At 31.5% G+C, this 27,949-nt stretch overlaps 2 protein-coding genes across 2 annotated transcripts in view; both read right to left on the bottom strand.

Annotated features, from left to right (window-relative positions):
• Positions 1-1,695, bottom strand: part of LOC105341878 (uncharacterized) — a 30,294-nt gene extending 28,599 nt beyond the window's left edge. The window contains exon 1 of the transcript XR_010710845.1: positions 1,580-1,695. The gene's annotated coding sequence lies outside the window, so the exon portion shown is untranslated. The remainder of the gene's footprint in view (positions 1-1,579) is intronic.
• LOC105320441 (dipeptidyl peptidase 2) overlaps positions 1-27,949 on the bottom strand; it is a 329,741-nt gene that overhangs the window by 258,807 nt on the left and 42,985 nt on the right. The gene's annotated exons all lie outside the window — the stretch shown is intronic.

Raw genomic sequence — 27,949 nt, 5'->3', positions numbered from 1 at the left:
TTTCACAATTCATAATCAACACTATCTTAATAGGGTACTTGTATAGAAATATCACTATTTGTAGCATTGTAGTCCTTGAGAATATATTTTACTTGTGACCTGAACTGTATCTGGCCACATTGTTTACAAGCAGCACTGATTTTAATTAATAAACTGATTAACAAATACTGTTCTCTCAACCAATCGCTAAGCCCCTCTCTATTCTAAAGGTTTCCCAACATTGGGTATCAACTTCAGATGGACAGAAGAATGCTCCATCTCTTCTTTCTATCATCATCCAAATTGACTACACAACTCAACAATTTTTACCTTCACTCAAGAAACAAGCGACATAGCGTAGTGGTAACACTCTCGCCTATTATTCTTAGGGTTCTCAGATGGATACGGATGTGCGGAACCAATTTTTTTTTTTTTAAATTCTTGGATATTGATTTTTCTCTAATTATTAACATTTTTGGGAATTTTTTTTAATCTTTGTGAAAGGTGGAAAGGCCTCTACTTGTTCCGTGAACAATAAGTCTACTAGTTTTAATTGATTTTCACATTTGAACGTACCTAGATTGATAAATACAAGTAAAATGAGGAAAATGAGCATTGCATTGAATCTTCAACATTTTCTCTTGCATTTAAATATAAGTTTGGTAACTGTTGAATAAATAGTTGCTGACAGAGATATATTATTTTAAAACTTGATGGTCAATTACCATGAATTGTAATTAATTAATTCAGCAGTGGTGGCCATCTTGGCGAAAATTAAAGCAGCAGCCTTAGGGTTAATTTAAATTGCAAAAATGATTTGACAGTGGGTAAGTGTTGATTATTTGTGATATATGGCTGAAATAATGTTAAAATGTAGAAATAATAGGTCTGTTACAAAAACTCAGGGAAACTGGAGTTAAAACATGGGGAGAAGCACCGTCTTCGGTTCCGACATTAACACATTTTCCAGAATCAAAATATGAGGGCTAACGAAGAGAAGTGGATGTAGGCTATGCCCGTCCACTTCTCAAAAGAGAAAAGAGATGAATCAACTAAAACAGCTGTAAAGGAACAACAAGAAATGTGTTTGATCTGAGTTGTTAGATTTTAGAAAATGAAGTGTTTGAAAATCTAAGAAAAATAGAAATTGAATTTGAATTTATATATACATGTAATTAAATGAGATTAAAAATATTTTTCTTTCTTTTATTAAAATAAAAGATTGGGCAACTAAATTTTGATGTGGGCCCCTTGAATGATGAAGATTAGTAGCCCACATGGCTAGCAAAAAACCAAGTTAGTGTAAAACCCAGGTGATAAGAACTCAAATTACATGAATTGTTATCAACCCTTCACCATCTTGCCAAAATAATTTGTCAAGAAGTTCGTAATATGTAACCCAAAACACGATGGAATAGTGATATGATTCGGAATAGGTTCTCATATCAGACTGCATGTGAACCGGTGGCGTCATTGAAGATTGAACAGTTGAAATCAACTTGAAGATGCAAAATTCGATCGAGAAATGAAACCTTATGAAGCAAACCAAACAAAAAATAAATACAAGCATGCATAGTAGTGCCTATGAAATACTTATTACCTTCATTGCCTCAGCTTGGATTACTTTTCGATTCAATATGCCCAATAGTTTTTTATACGACGCCTACGTTCAGCTTCCCCGCCATCGACACGGTTTTCTTGAAGACTTCCGGTTTACGAGCCCGATCTAATTAAAGGTTCATACCAAAAAACTTCTCATTATCAATCTGAATGTAATATTTAAATATCTACTTTGTAGTCTAAAAAATATTTTTTTCCCGAATTTCAAATGAGGTGACCACTCAACCAATCATCACATAAAATAAAATTTCAATCTCTCTCTCTCTCTCTCTCTCTCTCTCTCTGAGAGATACAATGCATATATATTTGAGAGAGAGAGAGAGAGAGAGAGAGAAAGAGAGAGAGAGAGGTAAAAATTGGATTCCAGTATCAAAATTCTCATTTGTACCATTTTTATAAAAAATAAATTTCTGTTTTTTTTCATAGAAGTGCTTTGAAGAAGACATTGCATAAAAAACACTCAGCTGTTTCTCAGCACATCTTGTTTTGTAAATATAGTACTTTAACCAAAGAAAAAAGATAATAAGGATATATTTTTGCTTTTACCAATGGTGCCTAGAATAAAAGATTTTATTGGTAAATGTAACCTGAAAATTGATTTTTTTCTTCTAAATAATGTTTAAAATTTTCTAAATAAATAATTAAAGATTGAACACATTCACAATTCCACAATATATGTAAATATGTTCTATAGTTTCCTCTTCTCTGTGACAAAAGTTTTAGGGTTTACTTTTTTAATTTTGAAAAAAAAAAGGTTTGTTGCTAAAATTTTGTCAATTATTCTGTACATGTATTAGAACCATTGAAGTTTACAGTCTTAATTTTGTTGTTATGAAACTTAAGGTAGTTTATTGATTATTTTCCACTCCATGTCCTCTATATTCAATAATTCATTCCAGGCACCTTCTTTTACCTGTTGTCACAGAGATATTACTGAGTAAAATATCATAGAAGAACTTTGACTTTTTACATTTCATAACTGTATAATGTTTTCTCTAATAAGCAGGTTTATGTATGTATGTCTAATGTATGTCTTCATAGCATGGATTATGCTTGCATATTCTCAAAAGTTGACCTTTACATCTGTATACATATCACAATACTTATCAAAACTAAAAAAAGTACCATCTTCTTCCATGATATCATTGATATATCTAGACTAAAATCAAATATTATTGTCAAATAGTAGCTGTTTATTAAAAAAAGATTTCCCTCCAATATGGATCAAAGGGTTATAAAATAATGGTGAGTCTGCAGCTACACCAGACTTTATTGTATTATGCAGGTCAACCCATGCTTTAAATACATCTATCCAGAACTTGTTTTTTTATTATTTCATAAGTATATCAATGTATTCAATATCATGTAATGTAAATTTTGATTAAAATTAGGCATGAATTGAACCCCCTGTTTGTAATGATAAGCTGTCTCTCTCCTTATGTATATACATTTATCTTAAAACCTCTCTCTATTTTTTCTACTGCTCTGCATCTGTTTGATCTCTCTGTCTCTCTGTTTTTCATATTTTTCCTATTTCTATAATCTCTCTCTCTCTTTCTCCCTCTATCTTTCTCTATCTCTCTGTTTCTTTCTCTTTCCCTCTGTCTCTGCATTTTTGGCCTCCAATCAATCTCTCATTTACTCTCTCTCTCTCTCTCTCTCTCTCTCTCTGCCTCCGTCTCACTGTCTGCGTCTCTCTCCTTATGTATATACATATAAAAACCTCTCTCTATCTGCTCTTCATCTGTTTGATCTTTCTGTCTTTCATATTTTTTTTCTATTTCTCTAAATTCTCTCTCTTTCTCCCTCTTATCTCTCTCTCTTTCCCTCTCTCTCTTTCTCTCTCTGTTTCATTCTCTATCCCTCTATCTCTCTTTTTGAGCCTTTTTTGTCTCCAATCAATATCTCTCACTGTCTGTCTGTCTGTCTGTCTCTCTCTCTCTCTCTCTCTTTCTCTCTCTCTCTCCATTGTATTCTTGCTAAATGTCTTTTTCTTTGAGAGATGTTTCTGTCCATGTTTTATCTGTATCTGTATTTTTTAACTTTCTATCACTTATTTTATTCCCCTTTCTTTCTCATTCTCTCTTTCTCACTCTGTATATATCTCTCCCTTTTTTATATACAATTGTCTTAATCTCTCTCTCTCTCTCTCTCTCTCTCTCTCTCTCTCTCTCTCTCTCCGCTCTCTGTGTGTGCATGTCTGTTATGTCTTAACCCTGTGTAAAAAAAGCTTTAAATGACTTTTTTTAATCTATTCTGTCTGATTTGATCTCTAGCTCTCTCTATATATTTTTTTATTTCATGTGATTTTTAATTTAACCTCATCCTCTCTTGGGGCCCCTTTTCTTCATTCGTTTTTCTGTCCCAGACTTGATAAACGCTGCATATGTGTTTCAGCGGAGTATCATATTTCTAATCTGACTCAGCTCTGGCACGACATTCCAATGTGGTTTTAACTCCCCAACTAGGCTTGCTATCGACACCAGAGAGTTCGTGGACCACCCCCCACCCCCCCCCCCCCATCTCCAAATTTATTCAGCTAGCTAACATAAAGAAATGTAATGTTACATTATAAAATAGATCTGTTTACAATAAAATGAAAGTTCAAAGAAAACTACCTGGTATTGTAAAATATGACAAAGGATCAAGTTAAAAAAAAATAATGATGTAGTACATATATCTAATGAAAAATGAATAAAATATATAGCCATTAATTAATCTGCAATTGATTTCTCCTGACTGAATTAAATTAGCAATCAAGGTCACATGGAATCTCGGATTAATATTTCATTAAGAAACTAAAAAAATAAAGAAGTACCATTCAGGTTTATAAACACACCTAAACAGAATCAAAGGGTCAAAATATAACCTAATTTATCACTGTTTATCTCATTATTTTTATTAATTGAAGTGCATGTATACCCCCTCTCTCTCTCTCTCTCTCTCTCGTTTGTTAATTCTATCTCTTTCTAGTTTGTTCTCTCTCTCTCTCTCTCTCTCTCTCTCTCTCTCTCTCTCTCTGAGCACATGCATGGATAGTGCATGGAAACAGGCAGAGTATGAGATATTTTCTACAATGTGTTTATGGAATGGAATACACCTAGGGTAGTTAATAGCCCAAAACTAGTCATTGTTAAAATTTGAATTCAAGATGAGATCTGTTATGCCATTCAATATTTGAAAAAAACATTAGAAATTGATCCTTAACATTCAATCTTATATGTTAAAACATTACCTTTTTTATTGGTGATTTGAAAAATTCATCTTATTGTAATGGGTTTGTAATGATTAAATCCCATAATTTGATAAACACAGTTCCCTTTAGGATTATAATGAAGAGACATGCCAGCTATTTAGTGTTGATCACAATGTGGTATGTGATTTTGATGAATAAATGTTGATGATGTGTAATGATTGATGAATGTAAAGTGTCTTCTTGATCACTTTTCCAATAGCAGAGGAATAGTGCTTATTAGAAATAAGAAATATGAAAGAATTACCCCAAAACTCTAAATGTTGAATCAGATAGGACTTGATCATTTCCCATCTGCACATGAGCACACAGATATAGCATTGAAAGAGTCAGTAGATACATGTAGTTTCCACCAAGATGTGTCCATGGAATTGAACACTCTGGGTTATAGTTAATCGCCTGAAAACCATTCATCGCTTAAACAGGAACACAAAATGGGATTAATTTTTGCATGTCATTTATATGAAAAAAAAACAAGAGAGAATGATCCTTTACACGCAATACAATGTGATAAAATATGATATTTTTATAGTCACTTTGTGAAATTCATCTCTCCATATTCTGATGAGTTTGTAGTGATTAAATCTTATTACATGATAGACACAATTTCCTTTGATTGGTATCTGATTTAGAGGAATAAATTTTGATGAGGTGTAATGATTGGTAAATGTAAAATGTTATCTTAATCACTTTTCCAATGAGGAGAAATTGTGCTTATAAGAAATAAAGAATCTGAAGGATTTGACCAAAAAAACTGAAAACGTTGAATCCCATAGGACTTGAACATTTTCCCTCCAAGCTCCCATCTGCACGTGAGCACACGGCTAGTGAATGGCAATAGGCAGTGTATGAGAGAGTTTCCAAAATGTGTTCATAGAATGCAACACTCTGTGTGTAGTTAATCGCCTGCAAACCACTCATTGCTAAAATATAAATTCAAAATGGGTTTTTGCATGTCGTTTATAAGAAAAAAGCCATTAATTAAATGATCCCTAACATACAATTCAATGTGATAAAATATAATGATATTTGATAGTCGATTTGTGTTATTCATCTTATTTAGATGAGTTTTTAAAGATTAAATTGTATAATTTGATAGACACAGTTCCCTTTAGGATTAATGAAGAGACCTGCCAGCTATTTAGTGTTGATTGGAATGTGATGTCATTTTTTAGGAATAAATTTTGATGATGTGTAATAAATGGTGAATGTAAAGTACGTGTCATCTTGATCACTTTTCCAATGCAGAGAAATTGTGCTTATTAGAAATGAAGATTGACCAAAAAACTTAAAATTTTGAATCAGATAGGACTTTAACATTTTCCCTCTAAGTCTAAACTCCCATCTGCACATGAGGAGGACATGGATAGTACATGGAAACTGGCAGTGTATGAGATATTTGTTTAAAATGTGTTTATGGAATGGAACACATCTATTATAGGGTAGTTAATCCTTAGTCTCGGGGAGAATGTTTCAAACATACATTGTCCTATATTTTTTCCAGTAAAAGGTTAACCTAAAAGGGAAACAAATTGAAAGTGGGGGGGGGGGGGGCTAGGCTAATCATCAAAAATCTTGACAAGCAAAAAAACAAAAACAAAAAACAACAACAAAAAACCTTATTTCCCAAAATCATGAAAATCCTAATGCGTGTGTGTGTGGGGGGGGGGGGGGGGGGGAGGAGCTAGTATATATCAATGACTCCAATTTTCAATATCGCTATTAATATTTCAATCTTTTAAGGTTAATTTAGGAACTATTATGTTTGCTGCAAGAAAAGTGCGTGGGGGGGGGGGGGGGGGGGGGGGGAGGGGGGGGGGGCTGGACCCTCCTATGTGCCTAATGGTTAGGTCTAACTTTGCAAAAAAGTGGGCTATTAACATGTCTAACATGTTCTTATCATGAAATTGTTTAAAGTACCATAAACTGGAAATGATAATCATTAAAGTATGTAAATCAATACGAATGTAAACCTTTGCACTCTCTCTCTCTCTCTCTCTCTCTCTCTCTCTCTCTCTCTCTCTCTCTCCTGTAAAACAGTATGTTGGTTACTTTATAATTTGTACTTTTATAATATAAGAGTTGAGATTATTTCATTCAAATATGAAATACCAAATAAATAAACTAAAGTATATACAAAATGTTACATATAGATGACTTAATTTTTGTTTATCACAGTTTTTAGGTGTAAATGTTATATTGTTGTGGGTTTTTTTAATGACAAATAGTAGTCTTTAATTACCATGTTAATCTAAATATTTAATACATTCATTTTGTATGTTTTTTCTATAATGTCCTTGTATAAAAATATGCATTAATACTAGTAAGCCTCTGTTATAGTTACCCTTTTATTTAAGGCATATTTCTCTCTCAAATTAAGTTTACATTGAGACAAAGCAATTATCATTGAATACAAAATGTAAAAAATCAAGTTTTTAGCTCCTTCCTGTCCAAAGGTGAAATTTTATATATATTTACGTAGTTGAAAAATCACCCACTCCTTCCAATTGTCTCAATTTACATTCTAGTAGGATATGTAAATGTACATTTTACATAAATTAAAATAACATCTGCTAAAATAACTACTTTTGAAATGAACAAGAAGCAACACTATTTTTATCTTTGTGTTGTACTTATGCATCAAATACAGTAAAACACGCTTATAACGAAGTCCCAGGGACGGCCAATTTAACTTCGTTATAAGCGTAATTCGTTATATATATATATCAGTCAAGTTTACAACATGATATAGAGACTTGGGGAATGAAATTCACTTCGCAATAAGCGTCAATTCATTATATGCATGTTCGCTATAACCGTGTTTTACTGTAAGTAGAAAAACATGTAAAATTTGAACATTTTTTGTGGATTTCTTATCCGTCTCCAGCTACCCGGGTGTGTTTGAATTTTATTTTTATTTTGATTAAAGGCTGGCATCACACCGGTAGGTCTTAATTTTTTTATCATGGTTGAAAAGGGAGTAGAATTAGAAACCAGAATAAAAAAGATTTTCATTAAATATGATTGTTAAGCTTACTTTTTAATAAAAACAAGAAATTACATGCAGGACGGCATGTATATTTGTCACTAAAAATGCTACAATTCATCCAATTTATCAAAATAGGTCAATTTTTAGTGTCTGTGATACTTGTTTTTAGATATGTCTGAAAACTGATACAAGGAAATTGCCACAAGTTTCATAATATTAAGTCAGTGAAAGAGTTCAAACCACTGCTTTTAATGAAAATCAATACATAGGAGGAGGGTATACATGCAAGGGTATTTCTAAGTGATGTGGTGCTTTAATAATGATAATATCATGTAGATACATGCAGTACTGAAAAAGGTTTCTTATTAAAAGAGTTTAAACAACAATTGACCTCTAAAAGTAAAGATGTTTTGCTGAAGAAGAACCATATGAATCTATGTTAAATAGAGTAAAGTGGAAATGGTGGGTTCACCTAAATGACCATATATTTCTTAAACCTCAATGGAATTGGCAATATGGGGTATACTTTTTTTCAGAATTGCATAAGCTTTCTTATTCTAAGACAGGATGTCTTTTCATAGAATGTTAGTGTAAGGTAAACCCTATAAATTAATTAGAAACATTTTTGGACTGTTTTATTATACATGTACCTCATTTATTTACATATTGAAAGGAATTTATAATGGTATTTTGAAGCTATTACATTGTACTTTAACAGTGTTATATAGACAACAAGAAAAGAAAGGTTTTGAAAACTTGCAGACTTTATAGGATGGAACCCTGAAAATGATATAGATGTTCAACATATAATTATTAATAATTCACTAAATTCAAACTTATTGAAATCTCAAAGCAAAATCCTTTTTCTTCATATATAGGCAGTAAAAAAGAATGATGGGTAACCAAGTGATTACCAAGTGGTTAACTCAGTTAACACAGTGTTAGCTAACCAATGCATTAAATTGCTTTTGATCAACAGAATTTAACTACTGCGTTAGCTAATCACTTGATTAGGATTTAACACGTCGTTATCCTTAACACAGTGTTAAATTTAACCACCTTTCGAAAAACCGGGCCCAGATGTATACTTAAATTGACTAAATGGTATGCTGTATATTCTACGTTCTCTTTTTAGTTGAAACTTTATTTGTGCTGAGGTTTTCGACGGTTGTTCAGTCAACATCCGGTATTATGCATCGTACATGTAATTATAGCCTGGCCATGAATTAAAATAACATCTGGGCCCGGTTTTTCGAAAGGTGGTTAACTCTAACACCGTGTTAACTCTGTGTTAAACTCGGTGTTAAAGTTAACGAAATGGTTACGTGTTTTTCGAAAGTGTGTTAGGGTTTAACCATGTGTTAACTCTGTGTTAACTTTAATCCACCCCCAGTACCTTGGTTAAGATTTAACACAGTGATTAAATATGGCCGCCAGTGTAATGATTTTGCCACTTCAACTCAAAAAATTGGTATAAGAAGCATTTTCCAGAAATTTTAAAGTTTAAAAAATCTTACATACGATATTAGATACGGAAAAGCAACCGGCTTGACATGAAAAGTTGCAGTGATCTATGTGATATATTTGTGGAAGAAGGATTTTGCACATGGTTCATACCCCCTATGTTGAAGGATCCCTTCATTTGAGGAGGCTGCATTGTTGACAGCAGTAAAAGGTACTTTTTTTCTTTATTTGACCTTCACATTGATTATATTGTTGTTGTCACATAAGACATTTAACAAAAATTTCCAAAATTATTAGTGAAATGGGTACTATAAGTACAAAAACATTGTACAATTTTTTCCTTGAATTTTTAAAACATTAATGAGAAAGGAATTATCAGCTCCTTAATTGATAAATAAATATTGAGTGAACATGTTAGCATATTTTTTTTCAATGTTGTTACTGCATATTAAGATTTATCTCCCTTTTGACAAATAGCAAGTGGTGGATCAAAATTATTTCTAAAACGCCTATAGTCTAAATAAATGTTATGCACAGTCAAGCAATGAAAGGATACTAAAATTATATCTGATTGGAGCAATATTGTTATGATTTTTATGTGCATGTATTTTATATTATATCTTCCTTTTTTAAATTACTTTTTTTAAGAATAACTGCATTTTAAATTTTTGAAGCATTTAATTTTTAAAACTCCATATAGTTACATGTATATTGATTTAATTAAATTAGTGATATCTAAATTTGACCTTATTAATTTCTTTTCACTGGGCAGATCCCAATCATGATGCAAATATTTTTTGAAGTTTATCTATTTCAAATGTATTTTACATTAAGAAATGCATTTCTGACTTGTTTTAAGTATATATCTTTATGATTTAAAAAAATCTGTTGTTCTGTATTTTAAATACATTTTAAAAATTATTTATTTAAAGTATTGGAAGAATAAGAACATGGAATGTTCTACTGGGTGACACTTGCTGTGCTTGGTACCTAATTCTCCCAAAGCCATATCTCATGAGGCCCACAAACTGCAGCCAAGGAGAAATTTAATCAAACATGCATTCCAAGATCAGAAGTGAAATTGAGAGGTTCTTTTGTTTGCAAAAGGTGTGATTCTATTTCTTCTTTTTTTTCACTGAAGGTTGGGTATTTTCAGTTGAAGTGACAATTTTTCAAATATCATGATATTTCACAAAAAATTTATAACAGAGCATTTATATGCTTTAAGACTAAATATATTAACATTAACTGAAAATTTCATGGGAAGTATTATTACATTTACTGTACTCTCAATCGACAAACCGGATTAGTCTCAATTACTGAATTATTAAGAGTTTAATGTCACCTGGATGCGAACTGCTTTGCTAAACCAAAATCATCATCTTTACATGTATATGCATGTAACTCATATTAGACTCATATGCATACAACAGGGTACATACATGTATACATAAATCAGTACATGTTTTCTGAAGTGTCCATTTTAAACAAATTTTGTAATCAGAACTGTTAAAAATTTAAGGTGAATGTGAAGTTTAGTCCCAAACTATGACTATATTTGTCTTTATTTCACAATTGTTGTCTTTTTGTATACATTTTATCCTTTTTAATTCACATATTTGCATGATACAGGAATATAACTGCATGCCTGCATTGTTTATTTGAAGAGGACTTGGAGAGACTGAGAAAGATGAGTATCTGACAACAATTAACCAACCTCTAAGCCTCAAACACCATGCACCAAGAGAAGGAGAACAATTATTGTGACATTTAATCTAATGTCTACATCCTAATTTATTACACAATAGCCAAAAAAAAATTGAATTTCTCTCTCTCTCTCTCTCTCTCTCTCTCTCTCTCTCTCTCTCTCTCTCTCTGCTATTAACATGTCTAACATGTTTTTATTATGAAATTGTTTAAAGTACCATAAACTGGAAATGATAATTATTAAAGTAGGTAAAACAATGCAAATGTAAACATTTGCACTCTCTCTCTCTCTCTCTGTCTCTCTCTCTCTCTCTCTCTCATATATAAAACAGTATGTTGATGAATTTATATTTGTACTTTTATGATATAATAGAGATTTTCATCCAAATATGAAATAACGAATAAATAAACATTAAGTATACACAGAATTTACATAAAGATGACTCAGTTTTTCAAAGCTTTTAGGTGTATCAATGTTATATTGTGTTTTTAATGACAAATTGTTGTCCTTAATTACCCATGTTTGATTAAATATTTAATACATTTATTTTGTATGTTTTTGTCTATAATGTCCTTGTATAAAAATATGCATTAATACTAGTAAGCCTCTGATATAATTACCCTTTTATTAAAGGCATATTTTTCTTCAAGTTTACATGGAGACAAATGCAGTTGTCATTGAATACAAAATGTAAAAAAAAAAGTTTTTAACTCCTTCCTGTCCAAAGGTGAAATTTTACACATATATTTACATAGGTGAATTAAAACTCACCCATTCCTTCCAATTGTCTCAATTTAAATTACATTTAGGATATGAAAATGTACATTTTACATGAATTAAAATAACATCTGCTATATAATAACTACTTTTGAAATGAACTCACATGCAAGACACCATGTATGTTTTTCTCTAAAATGCTACAATTCATCCAATTTTCAAAATAGGTCAATTTTTAGTGTCGGTGATACATGTTTTCAAATATGTGTGAGAATTGACACTAGGAAATTGCCACAAGTTTCATAATATTAGGTGAAAGATTTCAATTTAACCACTGCTTTTTATGAAAATCAATACATAGGAGGAGGGTATACATGCAAGGGTATTTCTAAGCGATGTGGTGCTTTTATAATGATAATATCATGTAGATACATGCAGTATTGAATAAGGTTTCCTATTAAAAGAGGTTGAACAACAATTGACCTCTTAAAGATTAAGTAAAGATGTTTTGCTGAAGAAGAACCATATGAATCTATGTTAAATAGAGTAAAGTGGAAATGGTGGGTTCACTTAAATGACCATATATTTCTCAAACCTCAATGAAATTGGCAATATGCGGTATACTTTTTCTCAAAATTGCATAAGCTTTCTTATTCCAAGACAAAATGTCTTTTCATAGAATGTTAGTGTAAGTTAAACCCTATAAATTAATCAGAAAATTGGTTGAGCCTTTGAACTGTATTTTATGATACATGTACCTAATTAATTTACACATTGAAAGGAATTTATAATGGTATTTTGAAACTATTTTGAAACTATTACATTGTACTTTAACGGTGTTATATATAGACAACAAGAAAAGAAAAGATTTGGAAAATTGCATACTATATAGGATGGAACCCTGGAAATGATATAGATGTTCAACATATAATTATATTAATAATATTTCACTTAATTCAAACTTATTGAAATTTGTAAGCAAAATCTTCTTTTTTCTTCATATATATAGGAAGTAGAAATGAATTATGGGTAACCAAGTGATTACCAAGTGGTTAACTCAGTTAACACAGTGTTAGCTAACCAATGTGTTAAATTGCTTTTGATCAACAGAATTTAACCACTGCGTTAGCTAATCACTTGATTAGGATTTAACACGTCGTTATCCTTAACACGGTGTTAAATTTAACCACCTTTCGAAAAACCGGGCCCTGCTATAATAACTACTTTTGAAATGAAATCACATGCAGGATGCCATGTATTTTTGTCTCTAAAATGCTACAATTCATCCAATTTTCAAAATAAGTCAATTTTTAGTGTTGGTGATACATGTTTTCAAATATGTGTGAAAATTGACACTAGGAAATTGCCACAGGTTTCATAATATTAGGTGATAGATTTCAAACTACTGCTTTTTATGAAAATCAATACATAGGATGAGGGTATGCATGCAAGGGTATTTCTAAGTGATGTGGTGCTTTTACAATGATACTTAATCCTGAGTAATCCTTTTAATTATTTATCTGTTATGCCAAGAGTAACTCTCTTTAATCACTAATGTATGTCTTGCCTATAAAGTGATCGTTATTCACATTGATCATCAGTTGGAGACTGGACCTTGTATTGTCCATGCCGGCTGCATAGATCGTGTAGAAAAAGTTTGGATCGTTAATAAATTGTAAGGTCATATTTTTTTCCCAGATGTGTTTATGGTATGCGAACGTCTCACTGTTCAAATCAAAGTACTGGAAGTACTGACAGACGGAGGCATCATTTCGGAGGAAGTTAAACTAATGACAATATATGATTTTTTTTTTTATTTAAGAAAAAACAGCGCGCTTACCGCATATCATGTTAGAATATTCGCAAAGCGGTTTAGTATTATGGCAATTTAAGGTCGCGAGGATATTTTTCAAGCTGACACCAGAGTTAGGTAGATAATATTAAAATAATTAGTGTTGTTCTCTTATCTAAACCTTATAAGCTTGTTATATTACTACTTAAATGTGTTTATTATTTACCAAAAAAGGAAGGAGGAAAATATATTGCATCACAAAACAACATGGGAAACTGCACATGTTATTAAATGCATACAACTCGAATTACTCGAAAAATACAATGCAAACTATTTATGTACACATTTCTTTTCTTCCGTATATTTAGTTTAAGTCTATATTATTTCCTGTGTTTAATGATTTGCAAACCCAAGGTAGAAAACGGCATGTCCAAGAAGTTTTCACACCGTTCAAGTCAAAAGATAACCTCTAAATTGCAAACTACTTCGTCTAACCGTACAACACCCCCCCCCCCCTTCTATCATACAGAAGGGGTTTCTTGATTAACGAGTGTCGTCGATCCAGATATTCTCTTATTATGATCGTTATGAGAGAGAGAGAGAGAGAGAGAGAGAGAGAGAGAGAGAGAGAGAGAGAGAGAGAGCGTTTAAGGCGTATTTTACATTCATTTGAAATACACTAATTATAATATTATGTATTCATACAATTAGTACAAAAGAATATAGTACACTGTGATTGAATATAGCATGCAGGTTTAGCCACGTGTTACCCCTGTTAATCAAATCAACGCGCGAGATGCACCACGTGTTCCTTCCAAGATAAGGGAATAAAGTTTCGTTCTTATAGTTTTCATATCAAGTAAGAAAAGAAGTATGCATAACAAAAAAGTATTATACACTGTTTGTGATGTTTGATGTAAAGATTGATATACTGTGTTTTTGAATTTAATTCGTATACTTCTTTTTTCTTAACAAATATCTCTCTCTCTCTCTCTCTCTCTCTCTCTCTCTCTCTCTCTCTCTCTCTCTCTCTCTCGTTAAGACTATGAACACAATAAACAAATGAGCTTAATTTTTGCTATTTATTTTGAATTTCCAGAGAACTCAAGTTCAGTAATATAGTACCAGTGTTAATGATATATATTATGGCAATTGTTTGCTTCAGTTCTTTTGTTAAAAAAAATTCACGCGCGACAGAATTATCAGCAAAAACATAGTGACTTCCCAAATCACTTGCCGGGGGGGGTGGGGGGGGGGGGGTTGCAGCTGTTAAGAAAGATACGTCTCCGCGGGAGATTGATTGATAATACCCGAACGATATACGACGGAGACAAAGAAGCACACAATGTTTATTCATTGAATCTCATAATTATTCATGATTTCGTCCACCGCTAGATGGTGCTTAAGAAATCCTCATTATTTGACGTCACGGGCAAGACAAACACAATATACGGAGTTATACAGCCTCCGTTTAAAAATGAACAGATAAACACCATATATTTATATATGAAAAACATGAGAATTTAATTATTAACACTCGATGCAATCTGTTCAAACATCTCAATGTTACGCTAAAAATAACAATACAGGAAAATGTAGACTAATTTCTTTATACCTAAGAAATGACATGTGGTGTTAACGAACAATGTTCAAAGGAAAAGTACAAGAGCAGAGCAAACACGGAACAGAGGTAGTGTCAGGTACAATGGAGGAGTGAGCATCCTCTTCTGACCGGTCGCATCCATCGGTTGCTGTTTGTCGTAATCGAGAAAAACGGGAAAAAATCATCCGTTGACAGGTTATTGATTATGGCCTAACAATAAGTATGAAAAACGTCAGTCAGCCTGCAACCCAGTGGATGATTGTATTTGCTGACAAGGTCGTTGTATCGACCATAGAACTTACGAAAAGATGACTTCAAACGAGACTGTTGATAGTCCTGTTTTATCAACTTATTTGTCAGTAGCTTGCCTCGCCTTAGAAACTGTTCATAATAAGTAAGGAAAGTTGCATGACTATAGAAAAATTGAAGTCATCACGTTTATCGTGAAGTTTTGTTGTTAGGTTACCATCAATGCCCTTTTACATTCCAGTAAAATATCCAATTATGAAACAGGTGACGCAAACTCTGTGGTATCTTTTGTTTCAAAATCACTGGAATATATCGAGTCGATGTAAGTATGGAAGTAGCAACTGATATGACAACTGATTGTCAATATACCTGAATGCTGAGTTGAAGACCACAGTGAGCGTTTTATTTTTTCACGTACAAGTTTTTGAATAAATTCTGCTTCATATGAATACAAAAATAGGTCTGCTAACAATGGGACGAAACTAGTACCCATGGGAATTCAAACAGATTGTTGGAAGACATGATTTCCAAAAAATACATAGATGTTGTCTTTCAGAAACTCAAGCATCTTTTTAATATGCACTTCAGAGTACTTATGTACACAATACGAATGGTTTTAAACAAAATAATTTTGCAAATGACCGATGTGACAAGTTTTACGTGATCCACTTTTATTGAAAAAGCAGGTATCGATGATGTTAAAAAGCCTTGACTTTGATATAAAATATGTGAATTACCATGAAAGACCAAAATGACGTGCCATACTTTTAAGAAGGTTTTATCTGTATAATTTGTTTCCATATGTACAAGGGTAGATCCAAAAGTAATGTCATACTATGCACCACGTTTCACGCTGGCGCTGTTTTGTATAAAATGATACGTCCATTTCCGTATGTACAAGGGTTGATCCAAAAGTAATGTCACACTATGCACCACGTTTCACGCTGGCGCTGTATTGTATAAAATGATACATCAAAACTTTTCTTTATCAAAATTCTGATTTAAAGTAAAATTTTGACTAAATTTCGTTGAACACTTAACAAGATATTGATGTTTGTAGGATGATATATACGTGACATCGCCGCGTATGAATTTACGTCTTTTTAAAGGTTTGTATTTATGCATAAACTACATGAATCCAAAATTTGAAAAAGACAAAAACAACACAATATATTGAAACAGATATATACTTTTTCTAACTGTTTTGAAAATTTAGGGACCGTTACCGTCCATTTCGGACATATACGCAATGCCCTTTGTCTATATATCAAGGAATAAAAATACTGGACCTGTGAATAGTGATACGAGGCATTTTTTGCTTCGATGGATAGAAATCATTAGAAAATCTACTGGAACTGACATATCAATCTAAAATTGAGAGCGAATGAAAAGGGTTCCCTTAAAGTTGTTCCAATATTTAATAAAAGCATATGTCACGTTAATAAATAAATTAAATAGACAGAAGGTATTCGCTCTGAAGGAAAGTTAAAACTAGGTTCATACGCCATGAGCTGTATCATAAAGCTACGTTCATGACTTCTTGAAGAGATTTCACAAAATGATTGCACATTAAAAAATATCCATCATATTACCCCATCGATTACAAAAAGAGTAAATGGTTACTTTATGAATTAAAATGGATTAAGAATTTTAAATAGAGCATCGTGGCCAATTTTTATATAGTACCAAATTAAGAAATTCTACAAGAACGTCAAAGAACTAGAAATGACGTCGCTAGCGTGCAGCGATTTTCCTTGCTTAACACTCTAAAATATACATTATCTTCAGAAATATTGATCATTAAATGCATCAAAATTTTTAGATCTGAACTGAAATAGGTAGATATCTCAAAGCACAAGTTTTTTGCCACTTTACGCGGATTTTTCACGATTTTATTGCATCTGTGACATTACTTTTTGATCAACACTCGTAATTATTCTTTTTAAATATGATTCAATACCGACAAACTAAAAATTCAAAATTAAAACGACTAGCAAAGATGTTTGAGGCAGTCATCAAACAGGATGGAAGAGAATTGACAAATGTGTGACCGAACTGGTTAGTTAGGCTAACAGGAAGTGAGTGGTTGATCAAAACTAAATAGATAATTTGTACAAAAGATATTTAGCCTATATTAAACACAAAATAATTAGCTTGTGATAAAGATATTTATACCAAACTGAAAATAAGTAAGTTTATAAAAAAAACTTTTCATAAATCTTAAAATTAAACTATAGACAACACAGCCTGTGTTTTAATAGTTACTGGCATTGAGGAATGGCCGTTACCACAGCTACCGTCTTCCAACATGACGACGACCAAAAAGACACGAAGTTCCCATGTTGATAATTTGCTAATTTGTGATATTTTTATTGCTTTCTAGTTATCTTCGTTCTTTTTATACATTTTTAGTGAAATATGAAGCGACAGCATGTTCTTACATGTAACTGAAATCCAATGCAAGCGGTGTTTTATAAGTGGACGATGTTGAATACTGACACGAAGTTAAGAAAAAGATGTAATTTACTTCAGAGACTGGTGTCAGCTACTATAATTTGAATAAATTGAATAATTAAATCAAATGAAAGTTTAATAAATAAATAAATAAATAAGCATTCGTAAAATCATTTTTGGGAGTTGATTTTAATCAACTCTCCTATGCAGTTACTCTGGCAAACCGATAGTGAAACAGTGTTTGGACCTAAGCACAAATCATCACCGCTGACAAGACTTGGTTCTAGAAATTAATAGAAAAATGCGATGTAATGTATGCTGAAGCATTGTTTTTTAAGGAAACTTATCTATAAACACTTTGAAAATAGTCAGATTTTATATAATACGAACAATTTAGATATTTTTGTAGTCTTATGTGTTCCTACGCCAGAGTTTAATAAACAACCAGATGCTCGGCTGTCTCCGTAAATCTCCGAAAAGTAGAGAGGCTTTCCTGCCAATCGCAACTTCTCGGGCCTTTCCGGCAACCTCGGAGACAATGTGTTTTTCGAGTTTGCCAGAAAGGTCCGAGAAGCTGCGATTGGCTCTCTAGTTTGTCGGAGATTAACGGAGACAGCCGAGCGTCTGGTTGAACGAGACTAGAGTTCGATATCAATAGTGCCTGGATCCATACGATTCTTAGAATTGTTTCAATTACTAATACATAGTTTGAAATCTATCTTTAAATATTACACAACATGATTCATATGGGGTTTCTTGAAATTCTTGTCGGAAAAGTCTGAAAATTCATAATAAAAAAAGCGTAATTCAAATACAGACTAGAAACTAATTGCCATGCAAGATAAGTTGATTTTAAAATAAATGATAATCGATAAAATCAACTCCCGTCAGTACTTCAGAACTTTGATTTAAAAAGTACAATCATATTTTTAGCAAAAAATTTTAACTTGCACATTTATTTCCTGTGTAGAAAAAACTAAAGTTTACTCACGGTAGATCAAATTTATTAAAAAATGCATATCACATTTATTAGACCAGTTCTTGAAAATGCTTCTGTAGTATGGGGCGGTTGTAAAATGTTTGACATGGAGAGATTAGAAAAAGTTCAATTAAGTGCTGCAAGGATAGTTACTGGGTTACCCATTTAAGCATCTACACAGAAACTGACTGGGAACCTCTTGTCAGTCTGTACAGAAGAAACATTATTGAATCACTTAATTGTATTTGTGGTCAAAAGGAGGATGTTTCTCATTTTTTTGTGTGTGCAAGAATTATGTAAATGCTAGAAACAATCTATTTGAACTACTTTTTAATAGGCTTGAAGAAACAATCTTAATTAATTCACATTTGATTTATTGGGATAGTGACAATTTGTCTTGTAATACACACTGCTTTATTTTTTCAGAAGTTCAAAATTTTATTAAAGTCTGGAGGATTTAATAACTAATTTTTCTTGTTTATGCTATTTTATACTGTATGCAAACACTATTTATTATATATTTGCAAATACTTTGTAAATGCATATTTATGAATATTACTACTTTAAAGTTATTAACTATAAGTAACATGTAACATAAAAATGATAATTGTGTATATTGTATGTATTATCATCAGGAGAGGAACACGTAAGTTGTAAGAACTTGTTTCCAATCCTCTTGTGTAATTACACAATAAAATATGTTCAAATCAAATCTGTGTAGAAATGTAAACTGCATTGAAATAAATACTGCAGTAGCAATATATACATTTAGGCATTAATTCAGGAAAAGTGCTTTTTTGCGTCGTATATCAGAACAAAATATCATGTAAACCTTTATATCTAATTCACTTTATTTAAGACATCCCACCAGCTGTCTTATTCTCAATAAACTCAACAGTAAGCATGTAGATTGTGAACCAGCACTTCTAAAACTAAGATGAACTAATATATACATCATGTAATAGTACTTTGGGATATAAATAAGCACACAAACAATAAATCTAGATGTACATGCATTTGGATGTTATTGGGAGATACAGTTGATGGATTCACTGAATACACCTACCTACATGTATACATTTTTCTTTACTTGTATTTGAGTCTAAATATAATACAAACAACATATGAATGAATTATTTGCGGAAATATTTGCGGGAGGGGATGGTTGGTAACCAGGGATAATATCTAATAATATTTACATTTGCTTTTCGGGAGGGTGCGATGCCTATTTTCATTAAACTAAATATGTGATTCTCCCGTTTTCTATATTTCCAGAAAGTTTTCCATCTTATATATTTACATGTAGATCTAAATGAGCCTTTTTGTAATTTGTATTTTATTAAAAATAACAATATGCGGCCTGATCGGCATATAATATAATATATCCAGTTACAAGAGTTTAAATGTGTATCTTACCATTACTTGTAGGAGGTTTTGAAACTCTGTCTCGGGTCTCGGAGGATTTCGATTCTAAATAAGGTGACCAAGCCTTGCTGATTTTTGAAATGGGAGATAAAATTTAAATACAAAAAGGGACACACTTTTTACTAAACGTATAACAGTCATTCTCAGAATTGTTACTCCATAACACTGGTTACGTTGTTAAAAAAATAAGTTTGCCAGATTGTTTTAATAATTTGTTTTTCAAAAGAACATCATCTATGATACTTTTTCTGAAAATATTCCCCACATAATTTTTTTAATTTACAAATCTAGCTCAGATTCTTTGCATGGGGGGGGGGGTGAAATCACAGTAACGGATGTTAATCTTATAAAAACCGTGGGTTTTTTTCAGCAATAAAAAAATAAATAGTTTAAAAATTCACTAATTCTATATATCTTTTAAATTATAGAGCAGTCTATTGCTACATGTAAAACCTTTAAAACCGAGGACAATTGAGGCAAATTTGCTTACATACAAAGATCCATTTCAAAGATAGTTACTTTAATGTGAGAAACATATATATGTCTGAGTGGTACAAAATGAAAAGATAAAGTAACGGATGTTAAACGAAACTCTAAACTACATTCCTTTATATGATACCAGGTAAGTATATCTTCAATAGGCAATTCAATATTGCTAATAATAACGTTCATTGACAAAAAATTTAAAATATTTAAAATTTACTTTTCCTCTCTCATTTTATTATTTTTGCCCTTGATTTTTTCCCAATACCGGCGTTTGCATTTCTGCTGTGTAAATTACCGCTGAGGAAAAAATCATGTTAAATTAAATCAGGTAATGTTTTACTGCTTTAAGAATATTAATATAGATTTTACCATTTAAGAATGCAAATATTATAGACGAATTTATATGACGTTTTCAATCTAAATTATTACTGGATTAGCTTGAGCAGATCCACATTTCTTTAAGAGGGGGATCCGAGGATTATCTTCGTTTGCTGAGAGAAGGGGCCTATTTTCGATAAATTTATTATGTACGGTAGATATAATTTTTCAGTTGGGATCCGGACCCCTCCCCCTTCCATATAGAACCGCAAATACACCGTGACCAATTATTTCATTCAATACACTTTTCATGTTGAATTAATTGCTTATAAATCATTATACAAGATAAATATTGAAATGTGTCTTTACATATATAAACAATGAAAACACCTACCCGATAAAGAAATAACTTAAAACTGTATCTTTGTGTAATAAAGGCGGTAACGGGCGTTGTATTATAACTTCTTTATACATAACAAAGCTCCTTATCATCCGTTACCATTGCTCTTAGAGTCAGTGCATATTTTTACCAAAAAGAAAATATATACAGCTTTGAATGGGTGTCGTTATAATGATTTGTATACTCATGTTCTCAATACATGTATGTGCATTGTCAAAAAAAAGTCATAAACGTCATATGATCTATAGTCGAATGTACTAGTACACATGAAGATAAAAACTTTAAGTAACAAATGTTGCGATCTTTCAAAAATGCTGCTGTTGTGGTAAATTTTTTCTTACTAGTGGTTTTTACTTTACTGTTACGTCACGGCTGCCTAGATATTTGAAAAATCTCGATAAGTAATATTCGTTTCGAAAATAAAAGAAAGCAACGCTTGTTCACGGTAACACTTGTTAACAAAAAGTCATATATTTTATTGGTTTTTTTTTTTACATCACATCTTTATTAACTTTGAATATCGCCAAAAATTAAGCTATATAACTACCCAATGGATATATAGGACAGGATTATTTAGAGTGTATTGTTTACGCAGAGAAAAAGCGAAAGCACTTGTTAACCCATATTCATATTACAGTGAAAAGAATCGGAAGATGGCGATTTTTTTTACCAACGCAAATGTCATACAGTGAAAACTGATCATCTACTTAAATGCCTACAAAAAGATATATTCAAATGAAACTTTATTCACACAATATCGTCTTTGGCTTAGTTTCTATCGGAGGTAGGTAGGTAATGCTAACACTGCGACAAGTTTTATCAATCCTTGATTAAAAAATATTGACGAATGGCAAAAACGTTAGTCTCTAAATGATGGGGTTTTATTACATCAAAAATGTATATTTTCATTTTTTCATTTGTCTACTTCAATAGCAAAAAAAAAAAAAAAAAAAAAAAAAGATAAAAAATAAAAAAAAATGACAAACATTATCATTAGCCTATATAGTGACGTATGGAAACCACTGTGCCATCTATAATTCGGCTGTTGAAATAACAATAATGCATTTCAAACGGCGATTTATTACATATAAATTGGAAAGAAACTTCCAAAATCATTTACATGTCCTGCAAAACATGTATAATTTTATCCCTTCACTTTAAGAAAGAACGATCTTAACTTGAGCGACAATGATATTTCAAAATCGAGTCACATAAATGAGAATGACTGATAAATATGTAATGAGTGATACAAAATTGAGCATTGGTGAATCAAATACCACACTAGGGATCTTTGAAAATGTATTTGCTTAATATTCAAGTATGTTTATGATTGACAATCACATTAATTGTTCACATATTTTGTTGATATTTTCATTTTTAAAAGGATACAGTTTATCTAAGATATTTTAATTTAGAATAGCTTCAGTTTATATCCTTTCTAAGCGTGGTAATAAGATATGTCTTAAGACAAATCCCATGACAAGTCTTCGGATAGATCTTAAGATCTTTTATGAACCTGGTCACATGTTTAAAAGCGTTGATAATTTGATTTACTTGTATTCATACTGATGGTGGAATTCTGTTCAGATAACTCTTACCGTATACTAGTAGTTTACTCGACATAATTGAATTCAAAGTTGAAAAATTGACATACATGTAAAACATATTTATTGAATTCCAATACATATGCATAATGTTTCCGTCGGTTTGGTTGGTGAGGGGGATGGGGTTTAAACATACAGTGTGCTAATTTGTTTAAAGAAATTGTAAACTATCATAAATGCGCTTATAATAAGACTTGAACTCTATTATTGTTCCTTCATGTAATATATTACTATAGCGGCTGTCTGCTTAATTTTACTTGATGTATAACAAATGCTCCCCGTATTTAAATTGAATATTTATAATAATAATTGGTGTATTGTAACTTTATCTCCAATAAAAAAAATAAATATTCAACTGCAACAATAATGGTATCAATACAATCATTTAGGCAGTTGCAAACAATCCTTTTGTTAATCAATCAGTAGTTACCGTCATCAAATGATATAGTTACTGACATCGTTGCATTTTTAAACGTCGATAAAACTCAATATGTAAGTACTAATGACCTGTCATCACTTCATATTTATAATTCGTCAACAGCGATAAACGTGTTCTAATATTTCTACTTAGCAAGTTATCGTCTTGAAAATGTTATGCCTTTTGTGGTCATCGCCATATTGAATGACGGCTACTGCAGTAACGGACGGCCGCGGAGGCTTAACACCTATGAATAGTGGTTCAAAAGTGATACTTATAATGAAATTCATTCTCATCTGTAATGGAAAAAACTATTTCAATAGTGGTTGCAGAGAGAGAGAGAGAGAGAGAGAGAGAGAGAGAGAGAGAGAGAGAGAGTGAGAGTATATGGGATGCATCATATTTGAATTTGCTTTCTGGGAGTGGGGTGGGTGGTTCAAAGACCTATTTTTAGTAACTCTACCTATTGATTTTAGTTAGTTTGAATTTTAAACGACCCGACCCTACACCCCATCTATGTTTGCACGTGGCTTATGTATTATTGAGTGCAAAATCTGTTTTGAAAATTTCAGAAGAGTTTCAGTTTTTATGAATCACTCAAGATCTAAATAAACATTTTTTATCTAATTCAATGTATCAGTAAAATGATGATAATAATATAAGTATCAATATTAATATCTTAACGGGAGAGAAAATTCGTATATTAATATAAAAATTAATCTATATTTATTTGATGAATAGCGGTCAGTTGGACACAATTTAAAATTAATGATCACGTAATGAATAACATTACATGTACATATATCAAGGAAAAAACTTGAAAGCTTGAAATCGAACGTTTCCTCTTTAACTCCAAGACGGTTCCTCTTCAAGTTCTTTAGAAATCCCCTCCCTTCCCCAAATCTGAAGTTACATAGGTTGGATTTTGTATCTAATAACTACTAGAAGGAGTGTTTAACACTATGTATCAGACCATAGAACTTCGATTCCAAGTATAAGGTGACAATGGCACGTTGATATCTAAACTGAGTGGAAAAAAATACTTTTTAGGGAGCATATTCACTGAATGTATACGTAAATGTAATGTTAATACGAAATCGGCGCGCATAAAATGACTAAACGTCATTGGTAGATCAAATGCCACATTTTATAGAGTAGCTGAATATTCAATATATCTATGATAGACACAATACTATTTGAAATTTGAGTAGTTTGATTTCACTTCACATTATATTTTGTTGATATCTTATTTAAGAAAAAATTATGTCATAAGATTTATCCTAAGACATTTTTAATATCTTAAGATACTTTTATGAACATGATCACTGTATCCATAATAAATAAAGATTTTAAAACCCAATTATGAAGATTCTCTAAATACACAAAAAAACAAACCAATAGAAACAAACAAGCATGAAAGTGATTCGTACGTATCTTCGTTCCTTTCCCAAACACAGTTTAGGTAGCATGCGTAAATACAAATTTACATAACAACTGTCTAATTTCATTTTGTATGAATTATATTTTTTCCGTTGTCATGAAGAAGATATTTCGGAACTTTTGTATTATTGCCATTACTAGAAATGTTTCTTCAAAATTGACAAAAAGATGCTGATATTAAAATATCATTTGCAAATTATTTTTATAAGTAAATAGCATCTGAAATATTAAAGATTTTTTTTTCAATTTGAATCAGATTTAGCTCTAGGAATTATGTTATCTTGATAAAAAGTACTGTATGGAGAGTTTACTGGGGTATATCGATTTACACAAATTTCGAGTTAAAGGACACAGCTTCTCGTGTACAAATTCTGCTTCATATGAATATAAAATAGGTTTGCTAACAATGGGGCGCAATTGGTACCCATGGCAATTCCAAAAAAATTGTTGGAAGACCCGTTATCCAGATGAGATATTGTTGCACAAGATTTACTTAGCAAATTCCCACCTTTTAACTAAAGATTCTCATCCCGTTTTCAAATAATGATTCAGTAGAAGCTAAATTGGAAGTCCCGTGACAATGCTGTAGCTTCATGTAGTTATCATAACGGAAATTGTATAGAAATTGGTTAAAGAACACGCGTTATATAGATAACGTATAATTTTTTTTGCTCATTAAGAAATGTAAAATGAAGTGCTGTGATGAGTTTGTTGACGCTGGGTCATAAAATAAAAATAAACGTCTATCGCTGACTACGTTGCGTCAAATCATTAGTATGGACGCATTTACTTATTAGGATGCGAATGTCCGTGCGTATAAAATGGAGGTAAGGAAAACACAGCTCTCCAGTAGTCTTTCTGTCTCCTTTTTTTATACAGGAAAGACCATTGCACTTGTGCGCATTCTCACAAGTAATGTTAAGAGATCCATGGGGTTCAACTAATATTTAATTTTCAGAGATTTTTGTATTGAATATTAATGTTGATAAACTTAATTGTAATTAATATGAATATCTATTGTTAAAATGTTGTATCTGAATAAAAGATACTCAAATGGAAGCTGTCTTTCTGCTTCCTCTTTCTATACAGATTAAGACATAGGCTACTCCCCATGTAGAGGAAGATACTTTTTAGTAACACCTTGGCAAGGACACCGCCAGGTGTGGGCAAATTGGAAATGAGATCTCGGGGATCTATTTCATAAATATTATAACACTCCATATGACACACTAGCGGACTATTATGATATGGTAGTAGAAGAGTTAATATATGGCTATCAAGAGTATGTAAAAGCAAGCAGACATGTTCATGAACCTATCCTAGGACCATGCTCTTAACAAACGTCGGTTTAGTTTAAGATCAGTTTCTCTAAGCTCTCCTAAATTCAGGAACCTGCATTTCGTCGTCCTAGCTTTAGATCAGCATTAGTTTAAATCACGATTTCCCGAACTATTTGGTGTTTTTTGATGTTATTTGTAAAGATTGGTAGAATAGGGTGTTCAAATCTTTATTCTCATCACCTTACAACCCTTTTATAGATACTTTTTAAAATTATACAACACATTAGCTTGTACGTATATTTTTCTATATATGAATATAACAAAACAGTACATTGACAAAAATAAAAAGATGGACCACCAACCCCCCCCTCCCCTCCCCCGTTGCTACGTGCCTTACTGTGAGCTTATGAATTAATCAATTTGTTTTTTTTCTTTTTTCGTTTTTTTTTTTTTTTTTTTGGTTTTGTTTTTTTTTTTTACAAAATATTGTCTCTGTGTGGCGAAAATGAAAATTGTTCATCTATTTAATCATAACATTGATTTAAATAAATTAAATTTATTGCTTTGCAAATTGACCAATAAATTATGAAAATATTTTTTGCTAAAGAGTTAATTTACTTTAATTAGTATAAGCCATGCAAGATAATTTTCACATTTTCATTTTGTTCCTGAAAAATAATTGGAAGAGACTTGCAGCTTTGTTTGATGAATTAAGTAAAAAAATTGTGTTTTCAGAAACAACGACAGAGTAAAAGATAGTGAGTGGTGGCACATTGGTAATGATGTTTGAGAAATTGTAAATCAATTCACTTACTTAGGAATACTTTTCAACTTTAACAACAAATTTACTAAAGCTGAAAAACAATCATCTGAACAAGGTAGAAAGGCATTGTTTGCGCTTACAAAAAATATACGGGGAATGTTTTATTGGCGGAATTGTTAATTATTGTTCAGAAATATGGGGAAATAATATTGGTTGCATTATTGAAACACTTCATACAGAATTTCTGTAAACAAGTTCTCGGAGTTAAGAAAAATACAAATACTGCTTATTTATATGCTGGATTAGGCCATGTGCCCCTTGTACATTATAGAATGTTTAACATTATTACGTTTTGGAAAAATGTCTAATTAGTGACAATTGTATAATTAGACATTGCTACGAAGTTAATTATATTAATTGTGAAGAACACGGTTATAAAAACTGGGTTTTCGATGTTAAGAAAATTCTCATTGACCTCGGTTTCTTTTATATGTGGACTAACCAAAAAATAAACAATGGTATTTACTACTTGTTAAACAATGAATTTTTGATCAGGCCAAACAAGATATTTTTGCAAATGTTGAAAATTCGAAAAAGTGTTCCTTTTACAAATATCTTATCGATGATATGCATTTTCAATACTATTTAGGAAAACCTATTCCCATTTTAAATTACAGATATATATAATTCAATAACGACTATCGTCACATCACCTGGCTATTGAAACTGGCAGATATAATAACACAAATAGAGAAAATAGATTTTGTCCAAATTGCAAAACTAGTGTTGAAGATGAATTCCATTTTTTATTTCTTTGTCCTTTAAACAGAACATTGCGCATATTAAACACGAAAGAATATTATTATAAAAAAAACCTTCTATGTTTAAATTAATTCAACTTTTAATACTGAAATTGTTAAAGATCTTGGCAAATTCATTTCTAAAAGAATGCTATTTGTATTACATAATTGTTAGTCTTTTGTTTTGTATTCTCAACCGGTATATATA

The sequence above is a fragment of the Magallana gigas genome, chromosome 2 (genome assembly GCF_963853765.1).
Source record: "Magallana gigas chromosome 2, xbMagGiga1.1, whole genome shotgun sequence".
Taxonomy (NCBI): domain Eukaryota; kingdom Metazoa; phylum Mollusca; class Bivalvia; order Ostreida; family Ostreidae; genus Magallana; species Magallana gigas.
Note: the sequence above shows the minus strand (reverse complement) of the source record. Positions and strands in the feature narration are given on the sequence as shown.